Raw genomic sequence first — 15,003 nt, forward strand, 5'->3', positions numbered from 1 at the left:
TTTCTCTATTTAAAACGAGATCTGTAGTTGATTCCAGGAGTGGGGAGAGAATGAAGTGGAATACATTTATCTCGAGCGTCTTTTCCAATTTATTCTCTGAGAAAAAGAAGATCTATTTTTCATTGACTGGTTGTTTTCGATTAAATTGGAATTGAGTTTGGAAAAGAATCCAAAGTTATGAAATGGTTTCGAATCTTTCTAGTAGTCATATATATTTATGTGTTTTTTTTTTTTTTTTGAGGGGTCAGATATATTAGACAGCAAGCGAACAGTCCTTAAAGTTTTGAAGTAGGGGAGTTGGCACTAGGAAAACTGGGCAAGTGTAAGGACCTGAGTGAATTTAATAATAGTTAAATTGTGATGGTTAAATGATTAGGTTAGAGAATATACAAAATGACAGGTATAGTGGTTCCAGAATATAGTAGTAAGTGTCTACCAAAAGTGGTCCAAGGAAGGATAAATTATTAACTATTAACATTAACAAGGTCATGGGTGCCCAAAACTTATGGATGTGTGTGTGTATGTGTAGAGTGGGCAGTGGAGGGAGGGGGGATGCAAAGGCTAACTTGTCTGGTCTGATGCCCCAGAATTGATACTGTGGGGCAAACTGTTAAAAAGATTATTGCTGGCCATGACAGAAAGGTGTTAGATGACACAGTGCCTTGCAGCTTGCCGTGTATAGGGCTGTATAGCTACAGACTGGACAGAGTGCCCATGCCGACTGTTGTCTATGTGACAATAACAACTGGACTATGGAGCCATAAAAGAAGGTGGCCGGGTCTGAGGAATCATGTTTTCTTTTACAATATGCAGATGGCTGTGTGCTTGTGCATCGCTTAGCTGTGGAAAAGATGGTACCAGTATTCACGATTAGAAGAAAGGAAGAAGGTGATGTGTTTTGCTTTGGGCAATTCTAATGGGAAAATTTGAGTAAATACATACGAGTCTTCCCTGTACAGATCAAGCGTTAATGGGATCCCTAATAGCAGTGTCATCTTTCAGCAGGATAAAGCTCCCGGCAACACTGCAAAATTTGTTCAGGAATGGTTTAAGAAACATGACAAAACGTTTAAGGTGTTGACTTGGCTCCCAAATTCCCGAGATCTCCAATCAGTTTAGCTCCTGTAGCATGCATTGAAAATAAACAAGTCCAATCCATGAAGACCACACCTCACAACTTACAGGACTAAAAGTATCTACTGCTAATGTCTTGGTGTAAGACACCACAGAAAACCTTCATAGATCATTTGGAATCTCAATGTCTCAATGTGTTAATGCTGTTTTGATGGTTTAAGGGGTACCTGCACTATGCAATGTTATAAGTGCACATGTATTACACCACATTTATAACAGAGCAACATTTTTGGCACCATGTCAAATGGCTGTTTTTACAGTAGCTTTGCCAGCAGCCCTAGTTTTAATTGGATGTCATACAAGCTGCTGCAGTGAACCATAGGTGACCCTGTTATACAAGTTCATCAACCATGATATTGATGAAGATCAACAGGGCTGTGGTGCTTTTCCAAGCATGTGCCACTTCTACTTTTTGTTGGCTTAATTTAGCTGCCCCCATTTAGCTGGTGGTCGGAGCATATGTCAATGAAAGGATGTTGCACTCAAAGCAGTACGTTTATTTTATAATTTCTATATTAATAAAACAGAAAAATTGTTTACTGGTTTATACTAAAGAGTTTGCCCACACTGGACAATCATTTTTCTTAATGAAAAGCTAGAGTGGTAAGCTGTAATCTGTGGAGAAACTGGTAGCAAGTGTTGAATTGCAGCAACCCCACAGGTGGAATGAAGCATTACATGTTGTCTCACCCAAAATAAGTACTTATCATAATTAATTTATTTTCTAACTAATGTCCTAATAAAGCTGGTATTTAAAAAAAAAAGTTTTTAAAACCTTGCAACTGTTTAAAAAAGTCTGAAAAACCAAGTAGAGCACCAACATATTACAGTAAAGTAAAGGCAATTTACCCCTTAAGGACTCAGGGCATACCTGTACGTCCTGAGTCCGCTCCCATTCTATAATGCATTGCCACAACAATGGCCAGGACCCATGGCTAATAGCACGCAGCACTGATCGCGGTGCCACGTGCTATTAACCCTTTAGAAGCGGTGTTCAAAGTTGAGCACCGCATCTAAAGCAAAAGTAAAACGTTGCCGGTTGGCTCAGGGGGCATCCCAAACAGCTGTAGGACAGCTGCCTCCTGGTGTCCATTTCCCAATGACTGCTCAGTGCTTGAGATCCAGGCATGAGCAGTCAAGCGGCAGAATCATTTATCAATGGTTTCCTATGAGAAACCATTGATCAATGTAAAAGATCAGTGTGTGTAGTGTTATAGCCCCCTATGGGAGCTATAACATTGCAAAAAAAGTGAAAAAATAGTGAATAAAGATCATTTAACCCCTTCCCTAATAAAAGTTTGAATCACCCCCCTTTTACCATAAAAAAAAACACTGTGTAAATAAAAATAAACATATGTGGTATCGCCGCGTGCGGAAATGTCCAAATTATAAAAATATATTGTTAATTAAACCGCACAGACAATGAAGTGTGCGCAAAAAAATTCCAAAGTCCAAAATAGCATACTTTTGGTCACTTTTTATATCATGAAAAAGTTTATAAAAAGCGATCAAAAAGTCTGATCAATACAAAAATGGTACCGCTAAAAACTTCAGATCACGTAGCAAAAAATTAGCTCCATACCACCCCGTTCACGGAAAAAAGGTATAGGGGTCAGAAGATGACAATTTTAACCCCTTAACGACGAGTGCCGTAAATGTACATTCTGGTGAGCTGGTACTTAACGCACCAGGACATACATTTACGTCCTAAGCATAACCGCGAGCATCGGAGCGATGCCTGGATCATGCGTGGCAGGTCCCGGCTGCTGATCGCAGCCAGGGACCCGCCCGTAATGGCAGACATCCACGATCCCTTCGGATGTCCACCATTAACCCCTCAGATGCCGTGATCAATACAGATCACGGCATCTGCAGCATCGCGGTCACTGAAATGGATGATCGGATCGCCCGCAGCGCTGCTGCGGCGATCCGATCATCCAGCACGGCAGACGGAGGTCCCCTCACCTGTCTCCGCTGCCTTCCCGGCGTCTTCTGCTCTGATCTGCCTTCCAGCAGACCAGAGCAGAAGATGACCATTCACCCTGATCAGTGCTATGTCCTATACATAGCACTGAACAGGATTAGCAATCGAGTGATTGCTATAAATAGTCCCCTATGGGGACTATTAACGTCTAAAAATTAAAGTAAAAAAAGTTAAAAAAAATGTGAAAAACTCCCTCCCCCAATAAAAACGTAAATTGTCCCATTTTCCCTATTTCACCCCCAAAAAGTGTTAAAAAAAATATTTTATATACATATTTGGTATCACCGCGTGTGTATATATCTGAACTATTAAAATAAAATGTTAATGATACTGTGCGGTGAACGGCGTGAATGTAGAAATAAAAAAAAATAAAAAATAGATGCTTTTTTTATAACATTTTATTCCCAAAAAATTTTATAAAAAATGGATTAAAAGTTTTATATAAGCAAATATGGTATCAATAAAAAGTACAGATCACAGCGCAAAAAATGAGCCCTCATACCGAAAAATGAAAAAGTTATAGGTCTTCAAATAGGGGGATTTTAAACATACTAATTTGGTCAAAATGTTTGCGATTTTTTTTAAGCGCAACAGTAATAGAAAGGTATGTTATCATGGGTATCATTTTAATCATATTGACCCAAAAAATAAAGAACACATGTCATTTTTACCGTAAATTGTACGTCGTGAAAACAAAACCTTCCAAAATTAGCAAAATTGCAGTTTTCTTTTTAATTTCACGACACAAATAGTATTTTTTTTTGTTGCGTCATACATTTAATGGTAAAGGGAGTGATGGCATTACAACGGACAACTAGTTGCGCAAAAAAAAAGCCCTCATACTAGTCTGTGGATGAAAATATAAAAGAGTTATGATTTTTTGAAGGCGAGGAGGAAAAAACTAAAATGTAAAAATTTAATTGTCTGCGTCCTTAAGGCCCAAATGGGCTGCGTCCTTAAGGGGTTAAACATTTTTCAGCATGTGGTTATAATTTTTTTCCAGAAGTACGGTATTATTTTAATCCTAGATACCTACAGAATAAAGATAAGGTGTCCTTTTTACTGAAAAATTTACTTTTGGAAGCCCCCAAAAGTTGCAAAAGGGCATTTTTTTCTTCAATTTTGTTCCACAATGATTTTTTTTCTGTTTTGCCATAGATTTTTGGGTAAAATGACTGATGTCATCACAAAGTATAATTGGTGGCGCAATCAATCATCATATGGATTTTTAGGTGCAACATTGAAAGGGTTATGATTTTTTAAAGGTAAGGAGGAAAAAATGAAAGCACAAAAACGGAAAAACGCTCAGTCCTTAAGGGGTTAAGAAATTGTTATCAAATCCAAACCCTGTAATCTTTCCAAACATTATTAATATTCCAAAATATTCTCTGATATATGATGTTTAAGATAAGTCTACTCCTTTAAAAAAACAAACTGTGACTTATGTGAAGGTTGTTCCTGAGACCAGATATCTGTATCTGTGCTACATTACATTTGCCTGTGGTTGCCTTCAGGCAGTTTTAAATCTTGTATTATCCCCAAAGTATTCTCTGGCATAATCAAATTAGATGTTTCATTTGTATTTAATGGTCTGCTCGACTTCACTTTTCAAGTAATGTCTTAATGACGATTAGAAATTCAGAATGGTTCCCGGTGGTCAACAAAAAGCCTTTGCCTGACAGCACCAAATGCTCTCGATTGCAAAACATGCATGAAAGGTACAGTTGACAAGAATATTTGTGTAACTTCAACCATGCCTCCAGATAAATGTCCCCACAGGTAACGCATCTGATTCGGAACTGCAGCTGGTAATTATTCATGTTCAGATTAATCACAGAAGAACTTTACAAAGTTGTTTTTGAAGTAGGTGAAAGAATTAGTCAAACTTGTTTATTGGGTAATTTCAAACTTTGTTATGTCTAAAAATTATTTACAACAAACAGATGAAATGGAGCTACATTGTTCTTCTTAATCTCTTTGAGGCGTTGCACATGGTACTTTTGCTTACACTGACCAAGTACATAGGGTGGCCTAACAGTTACCTTCCCCATTCTCTCCATACACATCCCCATGTATTTTGAACAGGGGGAGAGGACAAAGTCTCTGTAAATCTCTTATCTCACTAAGAACAAGGATTTGATAGCTGTAATCCAACATGACTGATCCATCTTTCAATTGACAAATGTCTTTGGTGGAGAATTGGAAGGTTGATTGCAGAGCAGGTTACCCAACAGCAGTGCACTACAGATTAGGACACGATTGACAAGGCAGGATAAGTTGGTGTTAGTAGGGCTAGCATTAGAGGCCACCATGTTGAGATTTGTCCAAAACATATTTTAAAAGTTTTGGATTTGCCAAATCTCCAAAATGTGGGTTAATTTTGAAGAATGTTAATTTGCTTGTCTCTAAATGACACATATGTGTATGAACAGCTTAACTTTGTTGGATAACGAGATTTATTGGTTTTAAAAACCTACTTTTTATTATATAATTCTGAGTTAATGGGTGGGCATTTGACATTAAGGTTGCCTATTAATCAACCAGCTAAAAGTTACCTACAAAGAGAACATGTGACTCTGTAGGGCCATATATGCCACAGCTCATCAATATCATTGGAAACTGTGTAATACTTCACTTGCCCTGAGGTGGCACTGCAGGGATTGCTTGAAGGATTTTTTGTATAGATAATAGCTGTTCCCAAGAAACCTAAGCAATTCCTAATGATCAGCATATCCTTGAAGAGCCCTTGATACAAAAACAGGACCAAAGCCCCAAACCTCCTAAATATAATATATTGTGATATGTTAATGCATTGTTCCCATTCATTAGCTGCATGTTCAAAGTACTGCTATTCTTAGTGCATTGGAGAGTGTTATGGAATATCTATTTTTTGTTTTCCCATAACAGAAAGCCACATGGAGTTTGTTTTAACAAAGGATCTTCTTTGAGAGGGATCTCCCAGGCATGCTCACAGGGACCTATAGGTGGTCTTTTGTAAACAAAGCCAAGCCACAGGTGGGTTGGAAAAGGGGCGGAGAAAACATAATAAAAACCATTACAAGGACAATGGAGGTCTTTCTTTCTTCCCCTGGACAGCAACCACACCAACTCTCTTTCAACTTCCTGGTGGGTCCTGATTGTACAAAAAAGGGATGAAGTTTTTCCTCCATGATGTCCTTTGTTTCAGTCTCATACTTACCTTATGGGTTACCCGAAGCTAAGCATTTCAGTATTATTTTATTTTGTCTGTGTTTATATATATTATAGTTGTACCTTTTAATGAAAATCCACCCAAATAGCCAACAGATAGTGTTTCTACTATAATTGCTGAATATGTATTCATTTCTTCTGCAGTTTGAAGTGTCTAACTACCGTAATATTGTTTGTTTCTTTGTTTCAAAGCATGTTTAGTTGATTGTATATTAAACATTTTTATCTCTGCCAGTATTTGGGTGTGTAGTGTTAATTTGTGCATTGGATATTAGGATATAACTCTTCCAAAATTCCTAATTAAAATGTTGGCCTGTGGGGTGTTTACTTTGGTTTGGGCTCCAGTAATACTGCTTAGTTAAGTGTTTCAAGTACCTAGGCTTTTGTGAATATATATTGTATTCACTAGACCACATAGTGGCATCCATCTTGAGTCTCATTTATATTGATGACCTCAGATGCATAGTCTGCAGATATTTAACTGGTTGTATAACCTTTTGAGCCAAATCTAATTCTACACCAAAGCCACAAACCACAACAGAGAGATACTGCAGGAGATAGTCAGGAGGTAGGCTTGAGGTGGGTACAATCTAAAAAGTAAGATTTGTTTATTTTCAATTTTCTCCTCTTTAAAATGGCAGACTCACTTCAGCAAAGGAATTTGTGTGCATTCATTTCATGTTCCACTCTTTAGAGGTTTGAATGTTGTCAGATCTGTAGACAGTTCTCCTTAACGCAGCAGGAAATAGCATTTTTTAAATCTGAATCTATGTTTAAATTATCTGTTAAACAAACTCAGGCTGGGCCTGCTGCAATGCCACTGCCACAAAGGCTCCCTAGAAATGGCAGATGGGTTACTGTAGGTTCTGGAAGACTTAGAGTTGTGGATAGAAGGCATGTCCCACAGTCTGTGGTTCTCCACAATTCATTTACAGCACTTTCAGAATGTAAGGGCAATATGAATATTGGCTCAAGCATAGAGGGTGAGGAACCAACAACTCCTATGTCCAATACATGCAAGACTGCAGCCAAGGACAAAAAAAGATAAGGTGAAGCCTGAAAGGAAGCAACTGTTGCTGGGTTATTCATAAGAAGTGTAGAGTTAAAGGAAAATGTTTTTTTGAGATGTCTCCCTAGTGCTACTGCTAGAAGAGATAGAAGACTTATTCTTAATATTGTTAAGCAAGCAAAGCAGGAAGGGGAAGTGGATGTTTGTGTCCATCTAGGGACAAATGACCTGGCTTGGAATGAAGTTTCAGAGGTGAAGGAGTCTTTTATCCCACTTGGTAATGATGTACAGGATTTTGCATCCACTGTTTCATTTTCTGAAGTTCTGCCTGTGCATAATGTTCAGAATGATAGGCAGAGGCGCATTAAGGAGTTCAACTTATAGCTTAGTAAATGGTGTCAAGAGTGAGGATTGGGCTTTGTGTCCCATGATAGCTCTTATTGGAATAGAAAGGAACTGTACAAAAAAAGATGGTTTGCATCCTTCTCTCAAGGGAACAAATGTACTCAGTGAACAATTCCAAGAATTTGCTAAGGAGTATTTAAACTAGGAAGGGGGGGGGAGCAAAGAGTGATAATCAATGAGTCATTGCCCCCCAAAACAATGCCAGAACATGTCAGTAGCACACAGGTTAAGAAATGATAAACTTAGAGTCTCGTCAACAAATGCTTGCAGTTTAGGTAATAAGATCAATGAACTTGGTTCAATAATGGAATCTGAGAATGTAGATTTAGTGGCTGCTACTGAGACATGGTTAAATGAGAGTAATGACTGGGACATAACCATACCAGGGTACTCTTTATACAGAAGAGACAGAGAAGGCAAGAAAGGGAGAGGGGTGGCCCTGCATGTGAAAGATATTGTAAAATCTAACCTAATACAAGTTAGTGAAGCCAACATAGAGTCAGTTTGAGTTAAGTTGCAGTTGGGTAATCAGACAGTAACAGTAGCTAGACCACCTGGCCAAGCTAAAGAATTGGATGATCTACTTGGTGAGGAAATAGCTATAATGACAATGAAAGGGGAAGCTATCATTATGGGAGACTTCACTCTTCCGGATATAAACTGGAAAACCAAAATAGCTAGTTCTGCCAGGAGTACAGATATTCTAAATTCCCTACTGGGATTATCTCTACAGCAAGTAGTTTAGGAGCCAACCCAGAAGGAGGCCATTTTAGATTTAGTATTCACAAATGGGGATTTGGTATATGATATTACTGTAGGTGAAAGCTTGGGATCTGGTGACCACGAGTCAGTGTGGTTTAATATATGAACAGTGACAGAGTCACACCACACAAAAACAAAAGTTTTAGATTTTAGAAAAACCGACATTTCAAAAATTAGATTAGTCATAAATGAGTCCCTATCAGACTGGAACAGAGTACATGGAGTCTAGGAGAAATGGGACTACTTAAAGGAGGCATTATTGAAGGCAACAGATAATTGCATTAGATTTGTCAGTAAAAGCAGAAAAAGGAAGAGACCACTGTGATACTCAGGAGAATGTAAAAGAGGAAAAACTACCACAAGAGGACATAGTTTTAATCTGTTGGGGACGGAGGACGTACAGGTACGCCCTCGCGTCCTGGAATTTAAGGACGTTGGGCGTACCTATACGCCCGTGGGGATTTCGGTCCCCGCCGCACGCCAGGTGGGGAGCGGACCGTGGTGGCTGCTGATATCTATCAACAGGCATCCAGTGGCAATGCCTAGGGGGTCCTGAGACCCCCCCATGTCGGCGATTGGTGCAAATCGACGGTCAATTCAGACCGGCGATTTGCGGTGATTCCGAGCGCCGGCTTACCGGAGCGGTGGCATCGAAGCAGCGGCAATGGGAGAGACCATCGGGCGGCGGCGGAGACATCAGGAGGAGTGCAGCCGGAAAGTGCAGTGGTGGAGGAGGCTGCAGTGAAGATCGCTGGTAAGTGATGTTCACTGTGGCCTTCTAAAAGTTGCAAAACTACAACTCCCAGCATGCCCAGACAGCATGGTTGTTTCCTGGGACCTCGGGCCAGCACAGGATTATTGCACCTCTATTTGAGGCTATATGTGTATTTACTATGCGCCTAAGGTGAGCGGCCATCTTACAGACTCTCCGTCTCCCTATACCCACCTATCTATCCAGGGGTAACGCACAAGGCGCTGTTTTGGGGACTTCTTTTTTCCGCTTTCTTTACAGAGGTCCTTTTCCTTACAAGCAGAGAGCTTCAAAGTTAGAAGAATGCTAAATTTTTCCTGAAATGTTAGAAGTTTTCACCAAGAAATGATGCAAGTATCGACAAAAATTTACTGCTAACATAAAGTAGAATATGTCATGAAAAAACTATCTCTGAATCAGATTTATAAGTAAAAACATCCCAGAGTTATTAATGCATAAAGTGATAAAGGTCAGATTGGAAAAAAATGCTATTATCCTCAGGGTCATAATGGGTTCCGTCCCCAAGGGGTTAAATTAGAGGGGCAAAGGTTTCGTCAGTAATATGAGGAAGTATTACTTTACTGAGAGAGTAGTGGATGCATGGAATAGTCTTCCTGCAGAAGTGGTAGCTACAAATACAGAGAAGGAGTTTAAGCATGCATGGAATAGGCATAAGGCTATCCTCCATATAAGATAAGGCCGGGGACTATTGACATGATTCAGATTATTGGGCAGACTAGATGGACCAAAGGGTTCTTATCTGCCGACACATTCTATGTTTCTATTAACATACTAATCTCAGCTGCTTCTGGCAAATACTAGTCTGCCACATTCATAGATCCACTTCATAGAACAGTTTCCAGCTGTGTGACGAATCATTCATGTTCATCTTTATCATAACTATACAGTAGATTTCATTAGCATGACCACATTCTAGGTCACTATTTTGCTTTCTGAATTGAATGTATAGCCTACAAGGGAGACATTGATGAGGCATCAGTAGAACATCAAGGTCATTTCTCCTTTGATACTATTTTGGTCTATTTTTGTTCCCTTTCTTCCATTTGTAGATAAAGTAACCTTGGTGTAGACAAACCCCAGTCTACCTTTTATGTATAATCGCTTCATATATTTCAACAGAGTTTTATCTATTGTATTGTGTTGGTTTATTCTTTCATCTCAGAAACTACAGTATATATTGCCTTTAAACAATATCTCTTTGTTTTATCTATATATTAATAGCTGCTCGTAGGAGGCTGTTAATGGAAAGTGTAAATCAGTAGCGAGATTCCGTGACAAAATGGAAGGATATTTATTTTAACTGCTCAATTTTTCTGTATGCGGCAAAAGTTTGGGGCTTTAGTAAAGTAATTTTTTTAAAGATTATTTACAATTATTATTCTACTTGTCCCCTTCTAGTTGTTTTTTGACAAATTTGTTTGCATTAGTTTGCCAAACGGACATTTTAGGTGACGTCAATCCTGGCAGAATTTTTTTATTTTTTTTTTAAATGCTGACCCTTTAAAAACATGACAAACTTCTCAGAGTAAGGTTATATTTGTGTCCATGAGGAGTAGCATGTGGCGATTATACAACTTGTATATGATACTGTTCCGAGTTTCCCCCTCTGCAGGGTCAATCTCTAATTTTCAGTTATAAATTAGCTTGTATAGTAAGTGAAGACTTACTATTATGATGTCTCTTGTTCACGGCACACACAAAAAGACAGGATCTTGCTCATCTATACAACATGCTCTCATCAGCATGAAGGACGTCATAGAGCAGTGGTGAACAATGTGAGCTGTGACTCAAGAACTGGGGTAAGAAATAACACTTAGGGTGCATTCACATCATGTTTCCACTTTCCGTTAATAACTGCCTGAATATCTTGACCAGTGCTGTTCCACATTTATTTTTATGAACCAACTGGACTCAACTAGTGTCAGAAGAACCTGGTTTTAGTCCAGGTCAAAAGTTGGATAGGGTAGGAAAATAAGCTTACCAGAGTCACTAGTTGACTTTGAAATGAATAGGGTACAGCAGGGGATAAGGCTTTAAAATTCTCCCACCAGATCTGGAAACGTGATGTGAATGCACCATTAGTAGGTGGGTGGGGAGAGGATTACATGAGCCTGATAAATGGGGACATATATATATATATATATATATATATATATATATATATCTCCAAGTAAGGAAGGAACAAAGGAGGCACAGTTCACTAATATAATATAACTGGAGAAACTACTAGGATGCAACTCAAAAAAAAATGTGAAGGATGGTATAGGTGGTGCACGGATAAAGTAGGTAAGATAAGATCGATGGCAGCAAATAAGATATGAAAATCCCGCACTCACCGTGTCCATCGCTGAATCAATGAAGGCACATGGAAGGAAAGGAGGTGGAGGAGGTAGAAGGGGGCTCAGAGGCAACGACCGGTGGTTTCCTCGGCAGGAAGAAGTGCTAATTAGCATGAAACCACCGGTCATTGCCTTTGAACATACGTCTACCTCCTCCACCCCCTTCCTTTCCATGTGCCTTCATTGATTCAGCAATGGACACGGTGAGTGCGGGATTTTCATGTCTTATTTACCGCTATATATACTTACTTACTGGACTGCTCGGCTAAACTTATGACATACTTAGCCGAGGAGGAATCACTAGAGCTCAATAACATGCAAAAAGAACTGGAGGGACTCAGGGACCAATTAGCCAAGTTCAAAGATCACAAAGACTTTGCCGCAATGGAGCAAATGATCTTGGAAAAACTCGACAATACGGAGAGTGGTATTATGGATATGAAAAAAGGCAAATTCCAGAGGGATGTGATAGATTACAACAAGGATCAGGTATTTACATGGCACCTCAATAAAGAGGAAAATCCAGACACACCCCGTTCCATCCTGTGAAATCCATGCTCCAGGTCCAAACGCAGAAATCACTCCAGATCTAGACATGCAAGGAAAGTGAGCTTCTCCGACCCGGAGAGCTCCCAGGAAGAAGAAGCCAGTGTTCCAGTACAACAAAAGAAGGCGGCCACTACAAGTATCCCAACAAAAGACCGGGGATTGGTACCAAAAAAACGTACTGGAGGGAAAGAGAAGAAAACTACAGCAGAAGCATCAAAAAAGTCAGGAGAGGCGGCCAGAGGCATGGACGCAAAGAGATATCCACTGCGCTCCCTCCTGACACCTCGCTGAGTCCAGTCATGAACTTGTCTGCATGCATCCTATCCTCTGCCCAGATAGACCTCCTAAGCAAAGGTTTGAATTTTGTACCCACCTGTAAGTTCAACCTTTTTGATACAATATTAGATGTTAATAAGCTTGCTCAGGGACTTACATTAAAGAGACATTTTTTCAACATGGACAGTGATCTTGATGTGGGGGAGGGGGCATCTGGGAATGCTAGTGAGGATTTGCATGATATGACAGACAGTTTAGACTATAGAGTAAATAAAATATGCAGTAGTTTTCAAGATCAGAACCTTCTATTGCATTTAACTAGTATGCATCTGGAAGGTGGGATTGATGATGATACTTTGGAAAAATCTTACCGCTCTGCCAGCCCTGGTTTCTATCCTGTGGCCTCCCGTGTGGAGGCCCTGGATAGATTCCAGGAGCTGGTAGAGCGTGACTTAGTGAAATTAAGGGACAAGATATCCTCTGTTAAAATTTATGATAACCTTAATAAATGTAAACGTAAAGCATTAAAAGAGATTATGGATAAAACGTCCATCGTTATACGTAATGCAGATAAAGGCGGGAACATCATTGTTCTGGACACAGGTCTTTATATAATGCTAAATACAGAGGTTCTATCCGATACAGGCACTTACCTAAAACTTAGAGGTGACTCCACTAAATCATTCCAAACCGAACTAAAAAGAACGCTCAAGGAGGGTGTAGCTCTGGGGGCTATAGATAAGAAATTGGATGAATATCTCTTTGTAGCAAATCCAATTACACCTGTGTTTCACTCACTCCCCAAGGTATATAAAGGGGTTTTTCCACCTCCCCTGAGACCCATTGTCGCTGGCATTGGGTCTCTTGTAGAGCGCCTAGGGGAGTGGGTGGACCACTATCTCCAACCTCTAACAAAAATTACCCCCACCTTTATCCAAGACACGAAACATGTCATTAATATCCTGGAAAAGGTACAATGGAATCAGGGGTTATCATGGGCAACGTGTGATGTTATTGGTTTGTACCCATCCATCCCTTGGAATAAGGGATTGGAGGCGTTATCTGCACATATGGAAAGGTTTAGTACATACTCCCCAGGTCTGAGGGAATTCATCACCATCGCCACAGAATTTTTGCTTAGGCACAACTATTTTGTGTTTGATGGTGATTTCTACCTTCAGACCAGGGGAGCTTCAATGGGGGCAAAATACTCCCCCTCTTTTGCGAACATCTTCATGTTCCAATGGGAACAGATGTTCGTCTTCAATAACGACAACCCTTTCAGTAGTCACATACACTGGATCGGACGATTCATAAACGATCTCCTTATAATTTGGGAAGGGTCAGAGGAACAGTTCAAACTATTTGTGCATTACATAGGAAGAAATTAACTTAACATTAGATTCACCTATCACTTTGATAAAAAGGAGATCAACTTCCTGGATATCACAGTGGTAGGTGAAGAAGACCATATAGAAATACTTCCGTTCAGAAAGGAGACAGCTACGAATTCACAATACGGAGGGGATGGTAGGTAGAAATAAAAGTGTCACTAAACCCTATTTTGTAACACCATAAAGTGTAAATTTCAGCCAAATCAAGGGTATCATGAAAAAATACACACCAATATTAGAATCCAATCCGATACTAAAAGAAATAGTATCGGAGGGTATAGAAATAGTATCCAAAAAGGGCCCTTCAATCGGTTCTAAAATATCGCCCAGTCTGTTCCAGAGTAATAAATTGTGGACATAATTGGTTAAAAACCTAATTGGTTAAAAACTGTGGCCACACGAGATGTCTCACGTGTGACCATATGAAAAATGCAGACACAGTGACATCTTGCTCCTCAGGAATTACATATAAATTGCGGGACTATACAAATTGTAATACTAATCCCTCGCTGACACAGAGGATCCACATCCAGCTAGCCGAATCCTAACAGTAGATCCGGCCATGGATCCGGCTGAGGTGCCGCTGCCAAGTCTCGTTGACCTACCCACGGTGGTCGCCCAGCAATCGCAGCAAATTGCCCAACAAGGACAGCAGTTGTCGCAGTTGACCACCACGTTACAGCAATTTCTGCCACTGCTACAGCAGCAACCATCTCCTCTGCCAGCTCCTGCACCTCCTCCGCAGCGAGTGGCCACTTCTAGCCTCCGCTTGTCCCTGCCGGACAAATTTGATGGGGACTCCCGACTCTGCCGTGGCTTCTTGTCTCAATGTTCCCTACATATGGAGATGTTGTCGGACCAATTTCCTACAGAACGGTCTAAGGTGGCATTCGTAGTGAGTCTTCTGTCTGGAAAGGCCTTGTCTTGGGCCACACCGCTCTGGGACCGCAATGATCCTGCCACAGCCACTGTCCAGTCCTTCTTCGCTGAAGTCCGTAGTGTCTTCGAGAAACCAGCCCGAGCTTCTTCTGCCGAGACTGCCCTGCTGAACCTGGTACAGGATAATTCTTCAGTAGGCGAGTACGCCATCCAATTTCGTACTCTCGCTTCCGAATTATCTTGGAATAACGAGGCTCTCTGCGCGACCTTTAAAAAAGGGCTATTCAGTA

The 15,003-nt window shown here is 40.2% G+C and overlaps 1 protein-coding gene across 1 annotated transcript in view; it reads right to left on the reverse strand.

Annotated features, from left to right (window-relative positions):
• Window positions 1-15,003, reverse strand: part of CADM2 (cell adhesion molecule 2) — a 486,710-nt gene that overhangs the window by 63,219 nt on the left and 408,488 nt on the right. The gene's annotated exons all lie outside the window — the stretch shown is intronic.

Source organism: Hyla sarda, chromosome 2 (assembly GCF_029499605.1).
Source record: "Hyla sarda isolate aHylSar1 chromosome 2, aHylSar1.hap1, whole genome shotgun sequence".
In the NCBI taxonomy this organism is placed as follows: Eukaryota; Metazoa; Chordata; class Amphibia; order Anura; family Hylidae; genus Hyla; species Hyla sarda.